At 44.1% G+C, this 23,052-nt stretch overlaps 1 protein-coding gene across 1 annotated transcript in view; it reads right to left on the bottom strand.

Moving 5' to 3' along the window:
* The window catches only part of sorcs1 (sortilin-related VPS10 domain containing receptor 1), a 318,946-nt gene that overhangs the window by 115,539 nt on the left and 180,355 nt on the right, over positions 1–23,052 (bottom strand). The gene's annotated exons all lie outside the window — the stretch shown is intronic.

Raw genomic sequence — 23,052 nt, 5'->3', positions numbered from 1 at the left:
GCGCTCCGAAACACGCCCAGATAGAATATTAATGAAATTAGCTGCACACTACGCCATTTGACTCACTCACTCTTTAATTGAATCCAGCGCCGAGTCTATAAATCTGGAATTCCACCACAGGCCACCCATAAATATGCTTTTGTGAGTAGTCGGAGCAGTAGAAAGAAAAAAGGAAAAAAGGAAAAGGGAACGATGTACTATTTTTCCCTCCACGGCAAGTCCAGTTTGTGCTTTTTTGAAGACAGTTGTTTGTTCCTTGGTGATTTAATACTACTTAATGGACATGGTTAGAGCAACAACTGCAGATAGCAAAGCATATATTCAGGGCTATTATAGTTTGGCATTGACAGAGCCCCGGCGCAAGCACAGTCCATCATTTCAAGGTTTAAGGGCAGATGCAACCTCAACCTTTGTGTCAAGGTGAACCAGACAGTTTTTTAGTCAATCTGGATCGAGTTGATTTTAACATGGACATATTGTGTATTCTTGTGGTTTTAATGAGCGTTTAAACATGTTTTTGTTTACCTTGCTGTTGGCATTTCATATTTTTAAACCTAAAATGATGTCAAACTCCATCTTCAGTGCATTATGTGGGCGTTGAACAGGCTATGTGACGGCTATGCTAATAGTTATACATGCGTGTGTTGTGAAATGTCACAAGCACACAAGCCTAAATGAAGAAAACTACAACTCCAGGTATGCCATCCATCCATCCATCTTCTGCATCTATGCTGCTTTATCCGGGGCCGGGTCGCGGGGGCAGCAGTCTGAGCAGGGACTCCCAGACCTCCTTCTCCCCAGACACTTCCTCTAACTCCTCCGGGGGGATCCCGAGGCGTTCCCAGGCCAGCCGAGAGACATAGTCTCTCCAGCGTGTCCTGGGTCTTCCCCGGGGCCTCTTCCCGGTGGGACATGCCTGAAACACCTCCCGAGGGAGGCGCCCAGGAGGCATCCGGAACAGATGCCCGAGCCACCTCAACTGGCTCCTCTCAACGTGGAGGAGCAGCGGCTCTACTCCGAGCTCCCCCCGTGTGGCCGAGCTCCTCACCTTATCTCTAAGGGAGCGCCCAGCCACACGGCGGAGGAAACTCATTTCGACCGCTTGTATCCGCGATCTTGTTCTTTCGGTCACTACCCAAAGCTCATGACCATAGGTGAGGGTAGGAACGTAGACCGACCGGTAAATAGAGAGCTTTGCCTTTCGGCTCAGCTCTCTCTTTACCACAACGGTCCAATGCAGCGACTGCATCACTGCAGCCGCTGCACCGATCCGCCTGTCGATCTCACGCTCCATCCTTCCCTCACTCGTGAACAAGACCCCGAGATACTTGAACTCCTCCACTTGAGGCAAGGACACCCCACCCACCTGGAGAGGGCAAGCCACCTTTTTCTGGTCGAGAACCATGGCCTCGGATTTGGAGGTGCTGATTCTCATCCCAGCCGCTTCACACTCGGCTGCAAACCGTCCCAGTGCATGTTGCAGGTCCGGGTTTGATGGAGCCATCAGGACAACATCGTCTGCAAACAGCAGAGATGGAATCCTGTGGTCCCCAAACCGGACACCCTCCGACCCCTGACTGCGCCTAGAAATTCTGTCCATAAAAATTATGAACAGAACCGGTGACAAAGGGCAGCCCTGGCGGAGTCCAACATGCACTGGGAACAGGTCTGATTTACTGCCGGCAATGCGAACACAACTCCTGCTCCGGTCATACAGGGACCGGACAGCCCTGAGCAAAGGGCCCCGGACCCCGTACTCCCGGAGCACCCCCCAAAGGACACCCCGAGGGACACGGTCGAAAGCCTTCTCCAGATCCACAAAGCACATGTGGACTGGTTGGGCAAACTCCCATGAACCCTCGAGCACCCGAGCTGGTCCAGTGTTCCACGACCGGGACGAAAACCACTCTGCTCCTCCTGAATCCGAGGTTCGACTATCGGTCGGATTCTCCTCTCCAGTACCTTGGAATAGACCTTACCCGGGAGGTCCCCCTTCTTGAACAGAGGGACCACCACCCCGGTCTGCCAGTCCGGAGGCACGGTCCCCGAACGCCACGCGATGTTGCAGAGACGTGTCAACCAAGACAGTCCTATAACATCCAGATACTTTAGGTACTCAGGGCGGATCTCATCCACCCCCGGAGCCCTGCCACCGAGGAGTTTGTGAACAACCTCAGTGACTTCAGCTTGGGTGATGGATGAGCCAGCCTCCGAGTCCCCGGTCTCTACTTCCTCTTCGGAAGACGTGACTGAGGGATTAAGGAGATCATCAAAGTATTCCTTCCACCGTCCGACGACATCCCCAGTCGAGGTCAGCAGGCGTCCACCCGCACCGTAAACGGTGTTGGTGAGACACTGCTTCCCCCTCCTGAGGCGCCGGACGGTTTGCCAGAATTTCTTTGGTGCCGACCGATAGTCCTCCTCCATGGCCTCCCCGAACTCCTCCCTGGCCCAGGTTTTTGCCTCTGCGACAGCACTCGCTTGGCCTGCCGATACCCGTCGATGACCTCCGGAGACCTACAAGCCAGAGTGGCCTGATAGGCCTCCTTCTTCAGTCTGACGGCATCCCTTACTTCCGGTGTCCACCACCGGGTTCGGGGGTTGCCGCCACGACAGGCACCGGAGACCTTGCGACCACAGCTCCGAGCAGCCGCATCAACAATGGAGGCGGAGAACATGGTCCACTCGGACTCAATGTCCCCAGCCTCCCCCGGGACATGGGAGAAGCTCTCCCGGAGGTGCGAGTTGAATACCCTACTGACAGAGGGCTCCACTAGACGTTCCCAACAGACCCTCACAATGCGCTTGGGTCTGCCAAGTCTGTCTGGCTTCCTCCTCCGCCACCGGATCCAACTCACCACCAGGTGGTGATCGGTTGACAACTCTGCCCCTCTCTTCACCCGAGTGTCCAAGACACGCGGCCGGAGGTCAGATGACACGACAACAAAGTCGATCATTGACCTCCGGCCTAGGGTGTCCTGGTGCCATGTGCACTGATGGACACCCTTGTGCTTGAACATGGTGTTCGTTATGGACAATCCGTGGCTAGCACAGAAGTCCAATAACTGAACACCGCTCGGGTTCAGATCGGGGAAGCCGTTCTTCCCGATCACCCCTCTCCAGGTGTCACTGTCATTGCCCACGTGGGCGTTGAAGTCCCCCAGTAGAACAACGGAGTCCCCGGTCGGTGCACTGTCCAGTACCCCTCCCAAGGACTCCAAGAAGGCCGGGTACTCTGCACTGCTGTTCGGCCCGTAGGCCGCCACAACAGTGAGAGACCTGTCCCCCACCCGAAGGCGGAGGGACGCGACCCTCTCGTTCACCGGGGTAAACTCCAACATGTGGCGGCTGAGCTGAGGGGCTATCAGCAAGCCCACACCAGCCCGCCGCCTCTCCCCGCGGGCAACACCAGAGAAGTGGAGCGTCCAGCCCCTCTCGAGGAGATGGGTTCCAGAGCATAAACTGTGCGTGGAGGTGAGGCCGACTATATCTAGTCGGTATCGCTCAACCTCCCGCACAAGCTCAGGCTCTTTCCCCCCCAGCGAGGTGACATTCCATGTCCCCAGAGTTAGTCTCTGTGTCTGGAGATCTGGTCGCCGAGGCCCCTGCCGTCGACTGCCGCCCAGATCTCTCTGCACCGGCCCCTTATGGATCCTCCTGCGGGTGGTGGGCCCACGGGAGGGCGGCCCCACGTCGCTCTTTCGGGCTGTGCCCGGCCGGGCCCCGTGGGGTAAGACCCGGCCACCAGGCGCTCGCCATGGAGCACCCATCCCAGGCCTGGCTCCAGGATGGGGCCCCGGTGACGCCGATCCGGGCGACGTAAACTGCCTTGTTTGTGTTGTCATCATAGGGGGCTTCTGAACCGATCTTTGTCTGACCCGTCACCTAGGACCTGTTTGCCTTGGGAGACCCTACCAGGGGCATGAAGCCCCCGACAACATAGCTCCCGGGATCATTCGGGCACTCAAACCCCTCCACCACGTTAAGGTGTCGGTTCAAGGAGAGGCAACTCCAGGTATGGATATTTTAAAAGATGTCCAACAATAAAATTCCTCAAACCGATGTATCACATAAATTATGAAATGTGGGCAACATGACCTCCATGTCAAGATGATGAGTGCAGTTTGGTCATTAATGAATGAAGCAATGGCGATTACTGGAGCATGTTTGTATTTATTGTCTTGCTTTTATAATCCAGTTAAGGGCTCATTGTGCAGTCTGGGTCGGGCTGGCTCAGTCTGGGTCGGTCAGGGTCAGTCTGTGTCAGGTTGGGTCAGTCTGGGTCGGTCTGGATCAGGCAGAGTCGGTCTGGGTCAGTCTGTGTGAGTCTGGGTCAGTCTGGGTCGGGCTCGCTCAGTTTGGGTCGGTCAGGGTCAGTCTGTGTCAGGTTGGGTCGGTCTGGGTCAGTCTGTGTCGGTCTGGGTCGGGCAGGATCAGGCAGGGTCGGTCAGGGTCAGTCTGGGTCAGTCTGGGTCGGGCTCGCTCAGTTTGTTTCGGTCAGGGTCAGTCTGTGTCAGGTTGGGTCAGTCTGGGTCGGTCTGGGTCAGGTTGGGTCAGTCTGGGTCAGGTTGGGTCAGTCTGGGTCGGTCTGGGTCAGTCTGTGTCGGTCTGGGTCGGGCAGGATCAGGCAGGGTCGGTCTGGATCAGTCTGTGTCAGTCTGTGTCAGTCATGACAGCGTTTTACTGTAATATTTATTGACAAGGAGACAGCAGGATATAATGAAACACTATTTCATTGTAAAACATACTTATTGTGATTTAATGTTTTTACCAATAGGATGGTAGTGAAAAGCTGAATGATTTCTAAGAACTTGACATGAACTAAAATGTTTCAATGTCAGTGCAATTTACATCTTTGTAATTGGTCCTTGGTCCTCTGCATGTTGCCACGGTGAATGTTTGTGAGATTTTAAATCTTTATAACATGATTTAGAATTGTGTTGGACAGAGAAGGGACCTTGAATCTCGATGTTGTTGCACATACGATATTTTAATCTGGTAAATAATAAGATAAGGAAATAAAAGGTGTTTGGATCCAAAGCAGTCAACACCAGACTATTTGAGTTTAAAGTGCAGAATGTTACCATTATGTGAAAAAATAACATCAGAGATAGACACATCATATTTCAAGGCAAAGCAATGACATCTCCAAAAAGTAACATAGCACATATTTAATGGTTTATGGTTGTTTGTATAACTACAGTATGTAAATTATTGTAATGACTAATATAAGGGTACAAGAATGATCGTAATTACCGGTAGCAAATCGCTGAAGTTCCAATTATTTATGCGAGTTGACAAAATCTCCTTTTATCTGCATGGCTCTGTAATCAGGATTTTGGACTACTGTGGCTGTTGCAAATGGATATTTTTCTAAAAAGTTTTACCGTTTCTACAACACTGTTCCCTCGTCATCATCTTACTCAAAGTTGTATTTGTTGTCATCCTGCATTGTCCTGCAACTGAAATGTTCAGGAAAAAAGAAAATGATTTTCACCTATCCCCTATGTCCGCCCACGTCTCTGTGATGTGATTATTTTAGGAATTAAGACTCCGGATACGTTCTCAAAAAATGTAACCAAGCCACTTTTCAAAAAGCAAAACATGTAAATGACAATCCCCTGCTTGTTTTTGATAATGTGATAATGTCAATATCAGTTCTACAGTTTTGAACAGGAAGTCAACGTCCAGGTTTCTATCAACAAGCCATTTTAGGTCAGTATTGTGGTTTACAATGAACAAAATGTAAAATAATGATCTTATGGTATAGCTTAATACAAAGTACGTGGAAGAGACATGTCTCCTTTAAGACTAATCTCAGCTAAAATAGTTTAACATTTAAATTTAATGTTGATTTTATAGTACTTCGGAGATACAGATTGAAAGTACATCATGTTCAAGACTCGCCTGGGTGGCTCCAAGTTAACTCTACAAACGTCTGCATTAGCAGCACGTAGCAAATCATATCACGCTCATGAATATTCACACGGCACTGTTGCTATCAAATATGATGAGGCCGTGCGAGCCAAGGGCTGGACATGAAAGACTCTGAGCATATTCAGAATTATGACTTCTCCCTTTGGCTTGTCCGGTCCACAGATAGATGCTTTTATATATTTGATCTATCTTATTAGATCAAACTTCTGTGTGTTGACCCGAGACATTTACGCAGGGGCTAATTGAAGACTGCCTGACATTTTGGCAAAATCTCAACCTCTGTCAAGATCTGACAAAGTCTGACGTGTGAGTTTTCACCTTTCTGTGTAATTGGGAAACATGTCCACAGCTGAATTGATGGATGCCCTTCATGGAGGTGTTTGAAAAGGCTCCGCGCTTCATAATCCATCACATCTGATCAGACAAGGCCAAGATATGTTTGTTCATTAACTTTATAGTACAGACATTATAGGCTCTGAGCAACACCGGAAAAGGATATATGCTGTCTTTTAGAATTGAAAGTATATTTTAAGAACTTTTTCTTTTTCTTTTAAAGGGTCAGTGTGTCAAATATCCGGCCCGCTATTAGAACTAGCAGCCGCTGCCCCTCCTCCCGCGCTGCTCAGCGCTGCTGTATGTGCTGCTGGAGCGAGTGCCGAGGGCTGAGCAGTGCCGTCGCACTTTAGAAACTTGAGCAGAGAGTTCTGAGAGGGGAAAGAGACATGTGGTTTTGGGAAACACGTGGAAGAAAGAAAGAAGATTTTGTGGTTGTTAGATCTGTGCTAAAAGTGACGCTAATGTGGAGCTAACAACAAGAAAACAAACTTCTGTGACAATGCTCTGTGAGGAAAACATCCAAACCAGAGCAAAACCTGGACAGATCAGGAGCCACAGGTAAAAACACAAGTCAGAGTGCAATAAAGTATGAACATGACAGAGTGAAGCTGCTGTGAGCACTCATTTGATTAACCACATGAATAATTTGTCACTAAGATAAGCTTTAACTATAAAAAGTGAGCCCATATTGAGTTTAATACCAGGAATCATATCACAAATCCATATTCCTGTTCTTGCTGCTGATGCATGAATATAAACTCAATCCTCAATTTATTTAGTTCCAGTTCCCATTTACACGTTCGCACAGAGAAGGATCTGGGGACTTTTGGGGGACTTTCACCCCGACACAGTAGCTGAATAATTGTGTTTTATTGTTAATTCCATACTTTGTTTGAGCTTTTTGCGCCTAGATGTTTTATGTGCAGGTTAACATTACTGAATAGGAGTAGATGAAAAAATATGTAATTGCTATGTGAGCACAAGCAAAGGGGGACTGTGTGGTTCCTCTGACTAAATAGGGCCTGTGACTTAGGTCTTGGTAATGTTCGTGTGAATGAAACAACATTCAACAGAACGTGTTTATCCTTAACCCTTACTCCCATGTAAACACACATCGTTACTTAATATCAACACCTTTTTAATCTTGACATTAAAGCTGCTTTTTGTTTGCTACATAAATGCACTTCGAGTCTCGGCAGACAAACTCCCTCAGACCGCGCCTTCCCTCTCGAAACACAGGAGCAGTTCTCGGTTCCCGAACGGTCCGAGCGCTCTCGTATTCCGCGCACGACCTCGGAGTCGGTGAAGCCTTCGGAGTATCTCCACGTCCCGCATCCTGGCAGCTTTAGCGCCGTTCAGTTGTACCGGCTCACGCGCTCCGAGCCCGCCGAACCAAACCAATGTGCCGTAAAAGCGCGTAAAAGAATATTGATGGATCCCCGCAGCTCACCTGGCTTTACCCATCGCCCGGGCGACTTTTCTAAGCCCAGATTCCCTCCCTCTTTGTTTCATCCTCACGCCGCACTGTCTTGTCACTCTCCCGCCGCCTTCCTGCTCGACTCGTTCCCTTGCTCTCTCAGGCTCAGCCATTTGGAGACGGTGCCTTGGGGTTGACAGATGTTGCATCCTCTCCTATAGCGCTCACCCCTCCACCGCCATACCACACTATCCCTCCCTCCATCCTCCCTCACCCCTTTCTCTCTACGTCTCTCTTCCATCCCTCACCTCTGTCCTTTCTGCTCTTTCTTTCACTCGACTCTCTGTATTCTCTCTCGCTCACCGTCTTCCCCCGTTTACCTCTCTACCCTAAGGCTCTCTCTCTCTCTCTGTCCCCTTTTTTCTCTCACTCTACTCCACTCTCTTTCTCTCCTCCTCTCCACCTCTATCTCCTTCTCCTCTCTCTCTCTCTGCCTTCTCTCTTCCCACCCACTCTTATGCTCCTTTTTGATCCCTTGCTTTCCAACTCACTCACCCATTCTCGGTTATAAATTCGATAGCACCCTCTTCCACTTCTTTTTCTCCCCATCCCTCAAGCTCTCCTCCTTTTCTTGTCCCCTTGCCCTTCATCTCTTCTTTTTCTTTCCTCTTTCTCACCCTCTCTCTCTCTTCTTTTCCTTATCGCTCTCATTATTATCATCTCGCCCTTCTTGTATTCTCCTCCCCACTTGTTCTTCCCCCCATCTCTCCTCACTGGCTCTATTTCCCCCCCACTCTCATATTTCTCCTCCCTCTCTCTCTCCATCTCCCCACTCTTTCTCCCCTCATATCTCCCCTTTCTCCTTCTCAACTTCTTCTCTTGGCCAATCTCCCTCCCTCTCCTTTTTCTCGCTATCTCTCTCCTCTCTCATCACTTGTCTCCTTTCTTCTCCCTCTCAACTTCTCTCCACCTTTTTCTCTTACCCTCTCTCCTCCTTTTCCCCCCACTCTCTCATTCTCCTACTCTCCACCTTCTTCCTCACTCACATGCCCTCTCTCCTCCATTTTCCCCTCCATCTCTCACCTCTCTCATTCTCTCCCACCCTGTCTTCCCCCTCTTTTTCCCCTTTTCACTTCTGTCTCCCCATCTCTCTCCCCCCTCTTCTACTCTTACCTTTCTCATCCTTCATTTATCCCTCTGTCACCCACTTATCTTGTGTTAATTTTTCCTTCTCTTCTCTTCCCCTCCTCCCGTATAATCTCCCTTGAGCCCTCTCTCACCTCTCTCACTCGCACTCTCACCCCTCTCCTTTTCTCTCCCCTCTCGCCTTTCCATCTCTCTCACCTCTCTTGCTCTCTCTGTCTCTCACCCACCCTCTTGAGCTCAATTTTCATTCTCTTACCTTCTCCACCCGCTCATCCCCTTCCCCTCACCTCCCTCCTCCCCATCTCTATCACCTATTTTTCCGCTCTTTCTCACTCCCTTTATGCTGTCACCCACACTCTTTTGAGCTTTGTAATTGTTCTCTTGCCTTCACCTACTCCCTCTCTCTCCCTCACTGTCTCCCTCTCTTTTGCCCAGCCCGAGCCATCGTTTGTTAGCTTGCCCCCGGTTGCGTTGCCGTGTCCGGAGCAGCATGTCTGATTTGGAGCGATGCGTTTCGGCACACGGTCGGTCTCAGGAAATAGCTAAAGACACCTTGTCATGCTATAACTTTTGAAGAGATGTTTGTCGCTGTGCCTCTGCTGCGACGCCTGACAGCTCCTCCAGGTTCTGCCGCCAAGAAGAAAGTTTGATATTGGTTTGAAGCTTGAAGTTGAGTATATTTTTGGAGACATATCGTCAACTCCAGTAGACAACATCTCATTGAATTCAATCATCTTTCACTCCTTGCAGTTTGGGGTCAGAGTTTGCAGGAGCCTTTCCCAGCTGCTAAGACTGGTTTTCTAAGCGAGATGTAAAAAGTAAGCCACTGGCACAAAGAGGAACAGCCATCCAGGTACAAACGGGAATCCGACATAATGGCATAACTGTAGAACTGGAGCGTATTTCTGCCGTTGTAGCCAAAAAACACAACATAACACTAATATGGTCAAATGTTTCTAAGTTGACATTTTCCTTAAATGGAGACGGCGCTTCGCACATCATGTTCCGCAGCAGGTGCGTTTGAGAAACAATCCCACACACTGTTTTATTTGCAAGGTGATTTTTTATTTACAGGTGAAGAGGTAACGAGTGGGAATTTACCTGTTTGTTTTATCCATCTATGTATGAATAACTCGAATGTTACTGTGGTTTTATCATGAATAGGTATCACTGATTTGTCATATTTTTGGGTACCAACTTGATTTTTATGATGTGTTCTGAGCACTCCTATTCTTGAGGCCACTCCTATTTAACCCTCAGTCCCAACCTCAGTTACCTCTTCACCTGTAAATAAAAATTCACCTTGCAAGTAAGAGAGTGTGCAGGATTTATTTATTTTTTATTAGTAAAGTTCACATTTTCCAAAATAACGTATTACTTTTTTTTTTAATTACCAATGCTGGGACCTTTGTGGCAAGGACAAGAGTACAAAGACATGTAATAAAATTGTCTGCTCATTGACACCAGACACTACCCTTTAGAGGTGACTCCATCAGGAGCACACCCACATTACCTCACCTCAATATTTATTTATTATTTATGTTTGGAATATAAAACTTTCTGCCTTTTTGTCATCTGCAGGTTGAGGACACTGTTGACAGTATTAAATATTAATCTTCACTTTTATGTTGGCGTTTTTCAAAGGCACTGCGATGAACAATGAAGTCTTTGAACTACACATTCGTATTCCTCCCACAAAGTGTTGTTGAAGTCGCAACACACAAAGACATCATTGAGTGAAGACCTCAAATATGCTTCTCTAGTGGGACAGCGATAGAGAATTATGACACACCAACACTAAAAGTTCAATGCATAGAATTTGAAATGGTTCTTTTACGTAAATAGATGCATCTCTATCATTCATCAATTGTAACTTGATTTCCAGGACTCAAAACAAAAGGCATAAGACCAATCATAAATCATAAAACATGCTTTACCCTGATAGTTTATGGCATCGAGTTCACCTTCAGTCCCTATCTCCTCAGACTCTGACAGAAGCCGGATTGAAATATGTAGCACTCTTGATTTGATCTTCAATTTGGCATGTCTCTCACGCAAATAAATCATAGCAAGAACATTCCGATGAATACTTTACGCTGATTGGGCGAAGTGTCGCAATGGCTATACAAGAAGCACAGAGCCCTTTCGCCTAACCGTATTTCAACTAAAATAGACAGCAGTACCTCCGCTGACCTTGCCATGTTTGTTTTGGCTTCATGTAGGCGCTTGCTTTTTGGCTTCCACCCCAAAACTCGACTCGTGAGTTTGAGAACTTACAAAGATTGCAGGAATTAAATTGATATGCAAAGTTATGACATGCAAGTTAGAGCTGTAGAAACAATTACCATATTTTCCAGAGTATAAGTCACATCTTTTTTCATGGTTTTGGTCGGAGTGCGACTTATACTTAAATTTATACTTAATACTGATACTCCAGAGCGACTTGTTATTTTCACACTTGCTACCTTATTTCATACTCCAGTGCAACTTATATATATGTTTTTTTCTCTATTATGCATTTTTTGGCTGGTGCGACTTATCCTCCAGTGTGACTTATAGTCATAAAAATACGATATCATGATGCATTTCAATTATAAAAGTGGATTATAAAAAATACGTTTAGTAGAGCAGGATTCGGACGGCCGATTAAATCACCAATTGGGACTTAAATAAAGGCACACTGTCACATATTGGCCAAAATACTATGTTTCCAAACAGCCGGAGTCATTTCGATCGGGCTGTGTTTTCAATGGCCCTCTCCGTCCATTTCCTGTAATGATGCGCTCTCATGCCAAATCTGTGGCAGAGGCTCAGAATCAGGCCCTAATGTGTCTGAGAGCCCCTTCTCCTCCAGCTCAATAGAAAAAATGGACGTAATTGAGACGCTGATGTTGTTTTGTGGATTACCCGTGGACCGTTACGCAATTCTGTTTATGTGCACTGCCACCTCGACACACCTCTCAAATGTAATGTATGCGTTTTTGTTTTTCAGACTGAAAATAACAGCACTTCACACACATTACGCACTGACTTGTTAAAAGTTCAAAATGTTCTCTTTCCATTTTAAAGGTGCACTATGTAACTTTCCTAGTGAGGGCCTGCCATGTACTTTTCACCATGAGATACTTTCATTTTCCTCAGAATGGCATTAAATCTACACGTCTTGCATTTATTTAGTAAATAAACTTGACCTGACCTTGCTTGTGGAACTGACAAAGCAGTAACATCTCCATGGAGACAAGCAGGTGGCAAAACCTCCACTTGAAAAGTTGCAGTGTGCACGTTTAACCAATTAAAAAAATTCCCCAGTAAAACATTGATCCTTATCAGGCCTGTCACAATAACAGCTGGAACAATATATTTCGGGGTACTACGTTATTGTGTGTACTTTTTCTTCACACAAGTAAAGAATGTGTAGTTATTTTGTATTTATTTTTTGCAGTATAACATGATTTGAGCTGTAGAGAATTTGTCAAATAAAAAGCTTGGATGACAAAATATAGATTTTAATCATCACAAAACTTTTTTTATTCACCTTGTTATTTATGGCAGCTCATGTTTTTAAATTATATTGTACATTTTGAAAAGTGTTTACTGGGATAATACTGCTTTTGGGTTACTGTGTCAGTGGTCATTACAGCTTTATAGACTTCCTGCTTCCGAAGAGTGCAGACGCTTTCTCGCTCGCTCCGCTTGCTATCGCTGCTTTCCTTATTTATTTTGCTTTTGAATCAGTTTTTGTCTTCCAAACATTTTTGCTTATGACTTTTTGAAGTAAACCAAAGATTGTAAGAACATTTTTACAGTTTTAACGACATATCTGACGCCAGCGACATGTCCGGGAAAAGAAGGGAGAAAGACTGTGAACGCTGTCGGAATTATCAACAAAAAATTAATGAGCTGAAAACACGGATAACATTTGTTTTGGAATCTGAAAAAGTTCTTCACGATACCATTCCTGTGTCCGGTGGTAAGAAGTCCACATTTTTTACAAGAAAAACTGCTACTTTCAACCAAAACCGCAGTGACTCTGTGTCGTTTCCAAGACTGTCTAAAAACCAGAAAGACCTGGCTGTTTCTTGAAACAAACTTGGAGCAAAGCCTAAACGATACAAAGATAACGTGAAGTCACCTAAAATACAGCTCACAAACCGATTTTTACCACTTTCAGAGATGGAATTAAATGAAAAAAGGAAAGATGACGTGGCCAAAATACAGCGAGGAGGATCTGTGCCAGAAGCCAAGGTCACACAGATTGTTTTGATTGGAGACGGGGCGATAAGTCACGTGACGCATGAAAAGGTAAACACACATTCTTTTCCAAGCGCCACTGTTTCTGAGATAACGTCACTCCTTCCAAATATTATGGCTAAGCATGGAGGAGCTAAACAGCTGATTGTGCACGTGGGTGCAGTGGACATGCGGCGGGAACAGACTGAAGTTAGTAGTAGATCAAAACATTCATAAGTGGACCTCTTCCAAACATCAACAGGAAGATAAACAAGTTTAGCCGGCTGCTTCAGCTGAACACATGGCTGTCCAAAGAGTGTGCAGCTAGAGGACTACACTATATTGAGAACTTCTATCTATTCTGGAAACGAGAGGACCTGTTTAAGAGAAATGGCCCCCACCTATGCAGAGGTGGAGTGAGGGTGCTGACAGAGAACCTGCTCCACCCTCTGAGGCATTGGACTGGGCCTGGACAGGGTCCTGAGCAGATAGTTAGAGAAGAGAGGAATGAGAGAAGAATTCCTGCTCCATCAGCCAATGTTTCAACATCAACATCACCACAACCACAGCCTCCACCAAAGGATTCATCAGCAGCCGCTCCACCACCACCACCACCACCACCACCACCAGAAAAAGATTCAGCTCCAGCTGCTCCACATTCACCTCCACCGCCTCCAGCGAAGGATTCATCAGCAACAGCACCACAACAATCTTCAAATGCCTCGAACCCATCTGTGACAGGCCCAACAACATCCCTGTCATCGCCCCTGCCTTCAGGCCAGCCCTAGATTGTCCCTGCAACATCTACTCCCACTACAGATTCCTCATTCTCCTTCTCATCTCCACTCTCACCCATGGGCCTTCCCAGCCATTTTGAATGTCTGATCAAATCAGGCATTAAGATGGCTCCACTCACACCCAATATAGCAAGATCAAGGGCTATGTCAATACATACAACAACTATATACAACACAATACAACAACTCTCCGACTACACCAACAAAGGCCCCACCACCCATCCCCCCTCGCCCTTCACCTGGTCCCTAACTCTCCCCGGCTACAAAAGCCCCACCCTCCATCCCACCTCGCCTTTCCCATAGATAGGATGCAATGGGTCCTCAGCGTTGCCAGGACTTATTGTCATATTAAAAGTCAGACCAACCCGGGGCCCTATGTAAAAAGAGCCCCCCCTAGTGCTATTTCTGTAGTCACATCATACAGTTAGGAAAACAAAATGCGAGTCAGGCAGCCCGATCTGAGAAATGTGATTCATATTCCCTGTGAAAAGATAAAGCCCATTCCCACTGAAACTAGTCTGAAACTTGCTGTGCTGAATGTCAGATCCTTATGTAACAAATCACTCTTAATAATTGTATTTCTTCTTATAATCTTGATTTTATGTTTTTAACTGAAACATGGCTTTACAAAAACACAAGAATCTGCCCCACCTAACTTTAAGTTTGAATCTGAAACACGAGAAAACAAAAAAGGGGGTGGAGTCTGTGCTATCTTTAGGGATGAAATAATTACCCGCAGGTTGTCTTTTGGGATGTTTTCATCATTAGAGTATTGTTTGTATCCTTTAAAATGGAGCTAAAACAGTCTCCATCCATTCTCTTCATTGTTTTATACAAGCCTCCCCAGCACTGCCAAAGTTTTATTGATGATTTTACTGAGATGCTTTCAGTCATATGCACAGACTTTGATGGTTTGGTCATTACAGGTGATTTCAATGTGCATGTTGATAATATTTGTGACAGAAACGCTAAAGAGCTTGATGCTGTCCTTGAAACCTTCAGTCTTACTCAGCATGTGAGTGGCCCCACCCACAGCAAAGGACACACTCTAGATCTCATAATTACAAAGGGGGTAAATATTTCAAATGTTAATGTGATCGATGTTGCTCTGTCTGATCATTTTTGTGTCTTCTTTGACCTTTGTCTGTTTTTCCCAAACCACCGGTTGGTCCTGCAGTTGTTCAGAGGAGACACATAAGTGATGGCACAGGTGCACTGTTTATGGAAATGATAAACTTTGAAAATGCCTCATGTTCTAATGTAAATGATTTGTTGAACTCTGTTACATCTAGTGTTTTGAATGTTCTGGACACCATCGCCCCTATAAAGGCTAAAATGGTTAAAATAAGCAGAAGGCGCCATGGAGAAATGATGATTCGGTCAGGGCACAGAAAAGGGAGTGCCACAGGGCCGAACGGAAATGGCGCAAGTCAAAGCTCCAGGTTCAAAAAGAGATTTACAAAGAGAAGCTGAACATGTACAACCTCATTTTATGTAGAACTAGGGAAAGATATTTTTCTGAAATAATTGGAAGATGCAGTAACAACTCGCGTGCCCTGTTTGCCAGAGTAACAGCCTGCTCACTGGCCTCTCCAAACGAGCTGTAAAACAGCTGCAGTACATCCAGAACGCTGCTGCTCGGGTCCTGACTAGAACCAGGAAGTATGATCACATTAGTCCTGTTCTCAGGTCTCTGCACTGGCTCCTGTGGCTCAGAGAATAGACTTTAAAGCAGCTCTGCTTGTGTACAAGTCTCTCCATCGCCTAGCACCAAAGTACATCTTGGGCATGTTAGTGCCATATGAACCATCTCAGACTCTGAGGACCTCAGGGACCGGCCTGCTGCTGGTGCCAGAGTCAGGACTAAACATGGACCGGCCTCCTGCTGGTGCCAGAGTCAGGACTAAACATGGACCGGCCTCCTGCTGGTGCCAGAGTCAGGACAAAACATGGAGAATCTGCGTTTCAGTTTTATGCGGCTAAAATCTGGAACATTCTTCCTGAAGATGTGAGACAGGCTACTGTTTTATTTAGCTTTGCATATGACTGAAAGGATTTTCTTTGCACTCTTCTCTTTTATGACTTAAATTGTTTTTAATTAGTTAATTTTATTGTATCTGTAATTTCTTTGTGATTTTAATGATTTTTTCCTGCTGTGTGAAGCACTTTGACTTGCCTCGTGTATGAAATGTGCTCTACAAATAAACTTGCCTTGCGTTGCCTTATAACTATATACTCATACTGAATCTTCATTAAAAATCCCAACTTTTATTCTTTTTTTTGCAAACAAACTACAAAATCATGCACATTTACACATTTAGTCATTTGATACTAATATTACTAATATTAAGAGCGACTGGACCAAGGCAGCAGCAAATACAATCAACATAGTACAGAAAGTCACAAATATTACATTGTAAAAACAACTTCAAATCACTTAGACACAACATTTTTCACAATTTTCTTTTACTTATCAAGTGACACTACAGATTCCAATTGAAGGCATTTCAGTAAATCAGAGTGTTATTTATTTTCACGCTCACGCTGCTCTTTTTTCACCTCCTCCTTACCTCTTTCTCTGTCACTTTCTCGCTCTATCTATCTTTTTCTCCCCCCCTCCTTTCCCTCTCTGCAGACCCCCGCACTTGGCTGATTTACTTCCACAGCGAGTGCAGAGAGGGGCTCCTGCGTGCCCCGGCGGCAGGTCACATGGTGCATTGCCGCGGGTGACATTCTGACTGACGAGCCCCGAGCCTCCTTCTCCAAAACACACCTCCACAAAAAACTTCACCCGTCTCAGTCTGTGCATGTGAAAAGAGAGCGGTGGAGAGGGAGGGCAAGAAGATCTAACGCAGAGGGAGGGACTCAGATGTGTGCGTGGGTAAAAAACATTTGAAATATCGAGCTGTGTTGTAAACTGTCCCCGAATAAACTTCAATAGAGATCGGTAAACACGAAAGACCTCTGATTCTTCTGATTAAGATAAATGCCCTTTATATTAGGCTGTGTATTGCAAATGCAGATAAATCAGGAAAAACATATTTTGTAAAGCATTTCGTTGGGTAAATTTTCTTTTTAAAAGCTACTGACAGGGACGCCACTTTTGACCAATCGGGCACATTGTTCAACGCAAAATGACGAAGGACCCGCCCCGTTTCTGCCGGGTGCTTGAGTAACCAATCACGAGTTAGCATAGGCAAGTTAGGTTGATGCTACGTGTTTGCTGAGTTTTAGTTGTTTTCCTTCACATCGTGCAGAGCTCGTGGTTGTTGTTTGGCGTACGTGATAAAAAGTGAGTAGTTGTTAGAAATGAAAGCAGACATAGACCCCGCATTTGTTCCTAGACTTTATAAAGTGTTGCATGCCATTCGAATTGTTAAATAGTGTAGTTAAGGCCATATATTTACCTTGTTTGTATTTGGAAATGCTTAGTGCCTCGAGCTAAGTGCTAGCAGCAGTAGTTATGATGGAGCTCATGTGGATTTGTGCATTATATGTTGTTGTTTACAGATTGTATTATAATTTATATTCTTCTTGTTTATATTGCAGAACCACACACGTATTTACATGCTCAATATATAATATTGTAAATACCAACCACCATTATTATTGACTGAAACATTTAGTAAAGAGAAAACCCTGGATAATCTCTCCTAGTGCATTCTTGCCGATGCCCCCTGGCGGTCACAACCCGTATAAACCACAAAATTAGCTCTCCCCAAAACAGCAAACTTGGAAGAAAAAGCCAAGTGCGTCACTGTAAGACATTTATGGATGAGAGTTAAGGGCCGTCCACCTTGTTTTACTTTTCTGTCTGAAAATGATGTTCTAAAGTTGTGTTATTGTAAAATGCATTATGTATTAACCCTGTGCTGAAGGCTTTGTGTGAGCTTGGAAGATGTTTGATGGATTTAAATGTCTTCTTACTCACTTGTATTCACTTGTTTAGGAATCAGGAAACAGCAGCTTTAACAAATGCTATATAATGAGAAGTGTTTTGTGCAGAACCCCCTCATGGTTTGTGGGCTGGATTTTATCGTTCAGAGAAACACATTTCACACTGGCAGGTGCTCAGTTCACAACAATTATCGGTTTGTGCTGGAGTTTTAAACATCTAACATGTGCCAAATATCAGTCAGCAGTATATCCACTCTCTCGCCGTAGAATGAAACAAAACATGGAACAGTTGAATTTTTTTTTTAAAATAAATCAATTCAATTCAATTTTGTTCGCCTTTAAACTCGAGTTTATCGGAAAAAATAAATATACCTTGAATATTTTTTTACTTTGAGCGGGGTTGCCTCTTCACAGATCCAACCTGTAACGTGAGTTTTGAGTTTAATGCCATACTGTGGAACTAGGCAAAGAAATATTACAATGATGGGCGATGAACCAGATATTATTGTTTTAATCCGATATACAGTAACACTTCAGTATGTCGAGTATCCAAAAATATCAATCAAATACAGAGGAGTTTTGTTTTTAATGCATTGAAACGCCACTACTACAAAGAACTTTACCTTGTTGTACATAGAGCCTATCTTTTATGTTTGCTTCATCCCCGACTTATAATTAAATACACATAACACATAATATAAATATAAAAAATGGATTTTAAAAAAATGATTGGTGTCAGAGGCTCGACTAGAACAGGTACATGGTGCACCTTCAAACTGCAGGCTGTGGAACACTGTGGAGACTCTGTGGTGAAGCAGACCGCGTTCCCGGCATTATAAGTCTGTCAACGCGGAACAGCAGTGGAGGGAAATGTTATAGACTGTTAAAATGCATTATCTCGACTCTATTGTCACATTACAGACAGAGGCTGGTGTTATTGCTTCAAGGTTGAGTTATGGCAGCCGCAGGTGATAAAGTTTGTCAAACACTGAGACGAGGTGAAATTGAGACTGTCATTTGGTGCGCAATGGCCGGAAAATCATACTATTTGGAGAACAATATTTTCACACAGCTTCGAGACAGGCATAAATTCCACTGAGCTTATTGTAGTTAATAAGCCTGGGAAGGAGAGGAGCAGCCTGAAAGATGGGAAAGGTAAAATGCTGGTGTATTTATTTTGGAATTGGAGAAAGTAAAGGCAGATTTTTTTTAAATTTGGACAGTTTTTAACGCTTGATGAACGTATCAGCTTCAGATTTTTATGCCGAAATCCTCCACATACATTTATAAAAACTATAATATATCTGTCATTTGCTCTGGGTCAATCACATCAGCCATTTTTTGGGTTGCAGCACACTTTTATCGTTGAAAATCCACTAAAATATTATGAAATGGCACCAATTAGAGAAAACAAATCTATTATGTATTTGTCCCTGTGTCTGGCACTAGAGATTTTGTAAAAGTGGTCGTTTTGTACTTTTTCTGATTCATAAATTTGCGCAGAACATTTTAAAATGCCTAATTATTACATGAATAACTATAATTAGACTTTTTTCTAAAGCTCACCTGGCAATTCCTCAAGGCACACTTGTGTTCTCCAGCACTGGTTGAAAATCAATGAATTACATATTTTCTGAACAACCATTTTAAAATTAAAAACAGAGCCCAAAGTATAGTATGTCATTAAACCCTGCAATCTTGCATTCAATACATTTTGTCAAACCTCTAAACTGATATCTTCACCTGCTTGTTTCCATTGAATAAATTTATGTTTAATATGCTGTGGAACATTCCAGGTAAAGCATTAACCGAGGAGAAAAGCAAATAAACAGATTGATGTCGTCTAATAGTCAAAATAAGATAAGATAATAAGATAAGATAATAAAATAAGATAAGATATGCCTTTATTGTCCACACATGGGGAAATTTCGGTGTTACAACTCAGGTAGATACAGGGGGAAAGGACAGATAACTTATAGGAAGTTTTAAAAAAAAACACTCTTAATAGAAGAACTCTTAAGAACAAAACAAAAAACTCTTATTAACAAAACTCCTCTCATATCTTAATAGGGAATGGAGGAAAATAAATAAGAAATATAGCCGCAAGCGGCAATGATCGGCCCTCGCTACGCCGCCGCCACGCCCCAAGAGGAGGGGGCGCTAACGCGCCCCAATTGTCCTTTTATCACGCCTACTGCTGAATCTGTGACGCTGTCACATCTCCCCTTTGTTTTACCATCAAAAAGCAATTTTATTTTGAATTCTTGGCAAAATGTACGGCTTTGCCGCACAGACACCGTGACTCTTTGAATAAAAATGTGGATAACTTTTGATGGTCCACCCCTGAAGATGAGTCTCACCAAATTTCAGATTAATAGGGCTGACGCCCTGGGAGGAGTTTGTGAAAGTATAAAGTGTAAACATGTTCTGGTGATTTCCCCATTGGAATAACATGGAAGGTTTCGGTCATCGTTACGGCAAAGCCATAACAATTATGACATGGGTCTCATTGACTTTTTTGATGGGGATGCCAAAATTGAGTTGTGTGTCAAATTTCATATAATTTCGCAAAACTAAACATTTAACCTCCATAAAAAATCTGTAGGGGGCGCTGTGGCTCCAAATTCATTTAATTCACTTCAAGTAGGTTTAGGGCAAAGAGTTTAACAACTGATTCCAATTTGACGCAATTCAGACTTTATCTGCGCAAACGGCAGAAATGTAAAATTTGGGAGATTTCTGAAACTCTTGCTACAGTTTGCGGCTTCGCCGCACAGAGACCGTGAGAGGTATCAATGTAATTTGGATAACTTTTGATGTCCCACTCCTCAGTAGCATTTTCACCAAATTTCAGCTTTTTAGGGCAAACGCCCTGGGAGGAGTTCGTAAAAGTACGACGTTTGGAAAAACTCCGAAGTCATGTTTAGCCATTTTTGAAGCAATTGGCCGACATTTGGTTGGGCGGACGGCGTTGCCGTAATAACATTTTTTACTTCTCTTGTCACCATCTACCTCTGCGCCAAATTTCATGATTCTACAATCAGATTTTTTTTGGGTCATTTCCCCATCTCTCAATGCATTTTTGGTACATTTGGGGGCGCTGACGCGCCATTTTTTTATTTTAGAAAAGAGAAATAGCCAGAATGTAGAGAGGCACGATTTTTAGAGGTGTGCAAATTTTTGTGACTTTTCATCAATGTTCACTGGGTGAAAAATAGGGGGGTTGGTCCCGAGAAGAAGAAGAAGAAGAAGAAGAAGAAGAAGAAGAAGAAGAAGAAGAAGAAGAAGAAGAAGAAGAAGAAGAAGAAGAAGAAGAAGAAGAAGAAGAAGAAGAAGAAGAAGAAGAAGAAGAAGAAGAAGAAGAAGAAGAAGAAGAAGAATATTCCGATGCGAAAACAATGTTTCCCATTTTTCAAATATCATAAACTATACATTTTCGGAAAGCGCTCGCGCTTTCCTACCTCATGGTGTGGGTCCCTGGTCACTGACGGGTACTTTCGTTAATTTTGAGTGGGCTCCGCCCACTTTGTGTTTTTGGCCCTCTATACAGTAATAATGTTCAATTTTTGCATTACATGCTTATATGCACGGAACATGCAAGAGATGGGGAATGTATTCGTGAGCTACTTAGCGCAAATGAGTGCTTTATATGGGGATGACGACCGCGAAGCGGTCGTCATCTCAATGTAAAGTGCTCGTTTAGTGCGCACTTTTGCACGGGCTTCGCCCGTTTACAACGGTAATGTTCCATTTTCCTACTACTAATTAGTATGCACGGGGCGTGCATGAGTGGAGGAGTGCGTTAGTGAGTGTTTGGAAGTGGGCGAGCGCTTCGCGCTCGATTTCGTGCGCACTACGTGCGCACTTTCGCAGCCGTGCTTCACACGGCCTTACGAGATTAATAGGCCTCTCGCCAGCTTGTGGCGCTCGGGCCTAATAAAATAATAATCAAATAAAGTAAAGTAAAAATAGCTAGCATAAGACTAAATAATACTATTACTAATGGTAAGTAAACACTCTTATTTACATCAGTTATATGTACATGAATATGGCCTTAATTGCTTGTGAGTACGACAGTAATTGCACATGAATATGACGGTATTGCACATGGCTCTACTACAAAACGACATTAGTTGTTTTATTCAACCCATCAGTATGGTTTTAAATGAAACAAATATGTACGACTCCCACACTTGCTTCCAGTCTGACAGTGAGAAGTTTGTGTTTTTGTGTGAGAAAAATATCTTAAAAACAAGCTCCATGTTGTTATAGGTCTTCGTCTTCTTCTGCTGTGAAACGTCCAACTCTTCACTGCCAGAGAGCTTTTTTTAACTTATTTTTGTGATTTCCTGTTGACCTCTCTCCAAAACACATTCATCCTGTTGCCAAATCTAATCTAGTTGCTGAAGATAGATTGCGTAACTTTGGCAATAGAGCAAGGACAGGCGTATCCCCAATGGTCTAATGAGTCACTTTCTTAAAATCAATTGCAATTAGTCACAAACTGAATTTCACAAAGCACTGACAGCACAAGGCAGTTACCTACAAGTATTTCAACTGCAGCAAGTTACTTTGTTGGAAGTTTTGGTTATTAAGTGTAGATCCTGCCCTGACGTCTTTGAGATCCTGTTTGATCACTAAACTATTGCTTTCAATCAGGGATAAGTCGAGGAAGTAATCATTCAGTTGCAATAGATACATTTAGTAGTGTGTACAAACATAATTGAAGAGACCACAGGCATGATATACTGTGCGTCGATGCAACTAATCTGTCTCAGGGCTGCTGTAGCTTTGGCTTTACGATATCAAGTGTGCAGTGGCAACACATGACATTTCTAAGGGGGCTACAGCCAAATAACCCCCACCTTCTTCCGGCTTTGCCTTTCTATTCACCCTGTAGTGAACCCTAATGTTGAGTCCCTTCCTTTTATTTTAGCCTGATTTTGAACACTGTGTTTTAGTCAAGATTGGAGGCCCCATGAAAAAAACAAATAATTAATTGGCGGTTTCCCCTTAAGCAATTGCAAGCACAAATGCACAGAAATGGGTCATATATTGCCTCAGACCATGTAATTGCCGCGGTTAGATCCATGGCTTTATTTTTATACAGAAAATGCTTAAAGATAGTGGTGTGCAATATATGGACATTTAGATAATAATGTCAAAATGGTGTTGAAGATGCACATCATTTATGAGTAAAAATGCAACAAAGATTGCTGGGGAAACAAAGTTGTGCTGTAAACTTTTATATAAGGGGACAAGCTGATGTATCTGCCCATCTGTTATTGAGTT

This window comes from Eucyclogobius newberryi, unplaced genomic scaffold (assembly GCF_026437365.1).
Source record: "Eucyclogobius newberryi isolate DKJ021-1_F unplaced genomic scaffold, fEucNew1.0.hap1 SCAF_4, whole genome shotgun sequence".
NCBI classification, from domain to species: Eukaryota; Metazoa; Chordata; class Actinopteri; order Gobiiformes; family Gobiidae; genus Eucyclogobius; species Eucyclogobius newberryi.
This window is presented reverse-complemented; position numbering and strand designations above follow the sequence as displayed.